This window comes from Megalopta genalis, unplaced genomic scaffold (assembly GCF_051020955.1).
Source record: "Megalopta genalis isolate 19385.01 unplaced genomic scaffold, iyMegGena1_principal scaffold0611, whole genome shotgun sequence".
NCBI classification, from domain to species: domain Eukaryota; kingdom Metazoa; phylum Arthropoda; class Insecta; order Hymenoptera; family Halictidae; genus Megalopta; species Megalopta genalis.
This window is the reverse complement of record NW_027476680.1, coordinates 145,402-151,053: the sequence shown is the minus strand read 5'-3', so window position 1 is coordinate 151,053 and position 5,652 is coordinate 145,402.

Sequence of the window (5,652 nt, the reverse complement as noted above, 5' to 3'; positions counted from 1 at the left end):
CGATATAAGTGATATAGCTTCAAATGTGGACGAAACAACGAGTTAGCTTCACATCCAAGCGAAACACATGATTTAGCTTTAAATCAATGCGATGTAGAAGGTTTAGCTTCAAATCCATGCGAAACAAATGATTTATCATCAGATAGTTGCGATATAAGTGATATAGCTTCAAATGCAGGGGAAACATACGAGTTAGCTACAAATCCATACAAAACACGTGATTAAGCTTCAAATCAATGCTATGTAGAAACTTTAGCTTCAAATCCATGCGAAACAAATGATTTAGCTTCAAACACTTGGGATATAAGTGATATAGCTTCAAATGCAGACGAAACAAACGAGTTAGATTCAAATCCATGCGAAACAAATGATTTAACATCAGATAGTTGCGATATAAGTGATATAGCTTCAAATGCAGACGAAAAAAACGAGATAGCTTCAAATCCAAGCGAAACACATGATTTAGCTTCAAATCAATGTGATGTAGAGGGTTTAGCTTCAAATCCACGCGAAACAAATGATTAATCTTCAAATCAATGGTGTGTAGAAGGTTTAGCTTCAAATCCATGCGACACAAATGAATAAGCTTCAGATACTTGCGATGTAAGTGATATAGCTTCAAATGCGGACGAAACAACGAGTAGCTTCATATCCAAGCGAAACACATGATTTAGCTACAAATCAATGCGATGTAGTAGGTTTAGCTTCAAATCCACGCGAAACACATGATTTAGCTTCAAATCAATGCGATATAGAATGTTTAGATTCAAATCCATGCGACACAAACGATATAGCTTCAAATACTTGCGATATAAGAGATATAGCTTCAAATGGAGACGAAACAAACGAGTTAGCTTCATATCCAAGCGAAACACATGATTTAGCTACAAATCAATTCGAAGTAGTAGGATTAGCTTCAAATCTATGCGATACAAATGATTTAGCATCAGATACATGCGATATAAGTGATATAGATTCAAATGCAGGAGAAACAAACGAGTTAGCTTCAAATCCAAGCGAATCACATGATTTAGCTACAAATGAATGCGATATAGAAGGATTAGCTTCAAATCCATGCGAAAAAATGATTTAGCTTCAAACACGTGGGATATAAGTGATATAGCTTCAAATGCAGACGAAGCAAACGAGTGAGCTTCAAATCCATGCGAAACAAATGATTTACTTTCAAACGCTTGGGATATATGTGATATAGCTTCAAATGCAGACGAATCAAACGAGTTAGCTTCATATCCAAGGAACACACATGATTTAGATTTAAATCAATGCGATGTAGAAGGTTTAGATTCAAATCCATGCGGAAAAAATGATTTAGCTTCAAACACTTGGGATATAAGTGATATAGATTCAAATGCAGAAGAAACCAACGAGTTAGCTTCAAATCAAGCGAAACACATGATTCAGCTGCAAATAAATGCGATGTAGAAGGTTTAGCTTCAAATCCATGCGAAACAAATGATTTAACATCAGATAGTTGCGATATAAGTGATATAGCTTCAAATGCAGACGAAACAAACTAGATAGCATCAAATCCAAGCGAAACACATGATTTAGCTTCAAATCAATGCGATGTAGAATGTTTAGCTTCAAATACACGCGAAACACATGATTTAGCTTCAAATCAATGCGATGTACAATGTTTAGCTTCAAATACACGCGAAACACATGATTTAGCTACAAATCAATGCGATATAGAAGGTTTAGCTTCAAATCCATGCGAAACACATGATTTAGCTTCAAATCCATGCGAAACACATGATTTAGCTTCAAATCCATGCGAAACACATGATTTAGCTGCAAATCAATGCGATGTAGAAGGTTTAGCTTCAAATCCATGCGAAACAAATGATTTAGCTTCAAACACTTGGGATATAAGTGATATAGCTTCCAATGCAGACGAATCAAACGAGTTAGCTTCATATCCAAGCGATACACATGATTTAGCTTTAAATCAATGCGATGTAGAAGGTTTAGCTTCAAATCCATGCGAAAGAAATGATTTAGCTTCAAACACTTGGGATATAAGTGATATAGCTTCAAATGCAGACGAAATAAACGAGTTAGCTTCAAATCCATGCGAAACACATGATTTAGCTGCAAATCAATGCGATGTAGAAGATTTAGCTTCAAATCCATGTGAAACAAATGATTTAACATCAGATAGTTGTGATATAAGTGATATAGTTTCAACTGCAGACGAAACAAACGAGATAGCTTCAAATCCAAGCGAAACAAATGATTTAGCTTCAAATCAATGCGATGTAGAAGGTTTAGCTTCAAATGCACGCGAAACAAATGATTTAGCTTCAAATCAATGCCATATAGTAGGTTTAGCTTCAAATCTATGCGACACAAATGATATAGCTTCAGATACTTGCGATATAAGAGATATAGCTTCAAATGCAGACGAATCAAACGAGTTAGCTTCATATCCAAGGGATACACATGATTTAGCTTTAAATAAATGCGATGTAGAAGGTTTAGCGTCAAATACACGCGAAAAACATGATTTAGCTTCAAATCAATGCGATATAGAATGTTTAGCTTCAAATCCATGCGACACAAATGATATAGCTTCAGATACTTGCGATATAAGAGATATAGCTTCAAATGCAGACGAAACAAACTAGATAGCATCAAATCCAAGCGAAACACATGATTTAGCTTCAAATCAATGCGACGTAGAAGGATTAGCTTCAAATCAACGCGATGGTAGATGGTTAAGCTTCAAATCAATGCGACACAAATGATTTAGCATCAGATACATGTGATATAGGTGATATAGGATCAAATGCAGGCGAAACAAACGAGCTAGCTTCAAATCCTTGCGACAAACATGATTTAGCTTCAAATCAATGCGATGTAGATGGTTTAGCTTCAAATTGATGCGATGTAGAATGTTTAGCTTCAAATACACGCGAAACACATGATTTAGCTTCAAATCAATGCGATATAGAAGGTTTAGCTTCAAATCCATGCGACAAAAATGATATAGCTTCAAATACTTGCGATATAAGAGATATAGCTTCAAATGCAGACGAAACAAACGAGTTAGCTTCATATCAATGCGAAGCACATGATTTAGCTTCAAATCAATTCGAAGTAGAAGGATTACCTTCAAATCTGTGCGATACAAATGATTTAGCGTCAGATACATGCGATATAAGTGATATAGCTTCAAATGCAGGAGAAACAAACGAGTTAGTTTCAAATCCATGCAAAACACATGATTGTTCTTAAAATCAATGCTATGTAGAAGGTTTAGCTTCTAATCCATGCGACACAAATGAATAAGCTTCAGATACTTGCGATATAAGTGATATAGCTTCAAATGAAGACGAAATAACAAGTTATCTTCATATCCAAGCGAAACACCTGATTTAGCTTTAAATCAATGCGATGTAGAAGGTTTAGCTTTAAATCCATGCGAAACAAATGATTTAGCTTCAAACGCTTGGGATATAAGTGATATAGCTTCAAATGCATACCAAACAATCGAGTTGTCTTCAAATCCATGCAAAACACATGATTATGCTTCAAATCAATGCTATGTATAAGGTTTAGCTTAAAATCCATGCCACACAAATGAATAAGTTTCAGACACTTGCGATATAAGTGATATAGCTTCAAATGCAGGAGAAACAAACGAGTTAGTTTCAAATCCAAGCAAAACACATGATTGTTCTTAAAATCAATGCTATGTAGAAGGTTTAGCTTCTAATCCATGCGACACAAATGAATAAGCTTCAGATACTTGCGATATAAGTGATATAGCTTCAAATGAAGACGAAATAACAAGTTATCTTCATATCCAAGCGAAACACCTGATTTAGCTTTAAATCAATGCGATGTAGAAGGTTTAGCTTTAAATCCATGCGAAACAAATGATTTAGCTTCAAACGCTTGGGATATAAGTGATATAGCTTCAAATGCATACCAAACAATCGAGTTGTCTTCAAATCCATGCAAAACACATGATTATGCTTCAAATCAATGCTATGTATAAGGTTTAGCTTAAAATCCATGCCACACAAATGAATAAGTTTCAGACACTTGCGATATAAGTGATATAGCTTCAAATGCAGATGAAACAAACGAGTTAGCTTCAAATCCATGCGAAACACACAATTTAGCTGCAAATCAATGCGATGTAGAAGATTTAGCTTCAAATCCATGCGAAACAAATGATTTAACATCACATACATGCGATATAAGTGATATAGCTTCAAATGCAGGAGAAACAAACGAGTTAGCTTCGAATCCATGCAAAACACATGATTATGCTTCAAATCAATGCTATGGAGAAGGTTTGGCTTCAAATCCATGCTAAACAAATGATTTAACATCAGATAGTTGCGATATAAGTGATATAGATTCACATGCAGACGAAACAAACGAGATAGCTTCAAATCCAAGCGAAACACGTGATTTAGCTTCAAATCAATGCGATGTCGAAGATTTAGCTTCAAATCCACGCGAAACACGTGAGTTAGCTGCAAATCAATGCGATGTAGAAGATTCAGCTTCAAATCCACGCGAAACACATGATTTAGCTGCAAATCAATGCGATGTAGAAGATACAGCTTCAAATCCATACGAAACAAATGATTTAACATCAGATAGTTGCTATAAAAGTGATATAGCTTCAAATGCAGACGAAAGAAATGAGATTGTTTCAAATCCATGCAAAACAAATGATTTAGCTTCAAATCAATGCGATGTAGAAGGTTTAGCTTCAAATCCACGCGAAACACATGATTTAGCTTCAAATCAATTCGATATAGAAGGTTTAGCTTCAAAACTATGCGACACAAATGATATAGCTTCAGATACTTGATATATAAGAGATATAGCTTCAAATGCAGACGAAACAAACGAATTAGCTTCATATCCAAGCGAAACACATGATTTAGCTTCAAATCAATACTATGTAGAAGGTTTAGGTTCAAATCCTTGCGACACAAATGATTGAGCTCCAAATCAATGCGGTATAGATTGTTTAGCTTCAAATCCATGCGAAACAAATGATTTAGCTTCAAACACTTGGGATATAAGTGATGTAGTTTCAGATGCAGACGAAGCAAACGTGTTAGCTTAAAATCCATGCGAAACACATGATTTAGCTGCAAATCAATGCGATGTAGAAGGTTTAGCTTCAAATCCATGCAAAACAAAAGATTTAACATCAGATAGTTGCGATATAAGTGATATAGCTTCAAATGCAGACGAAATAAACGAGTTAGCTCCAAATCCAAGCGAACCACATGATTTAGCTTCAAATCATTGCGATGTAGAAGGTTTATCTTCAAATCCATGCGACACAAATGATATAGATTCAGATACTTGCGATATAAGAGATATAGCTTCAAATGCAGACGAAACAAACGAGATAGCTGCAAATCCATGCGAAACACATGATTTAGCTTCAAATCAATTCGAAGTAGATGGATTAGCTGCAAATCCATGCGATACAAACGATTTAGCATCAGATACATGCGATATAAGTAATATAGCTTCAAATACAGACGATGCAAACGAGTTAGCTTCAAATCCACGCGAAACACATGATTTAGCTTCAAATCAATGCGATATAGAATGTTTAGCTTCAAATCCATGCGACACAAATGATATAGC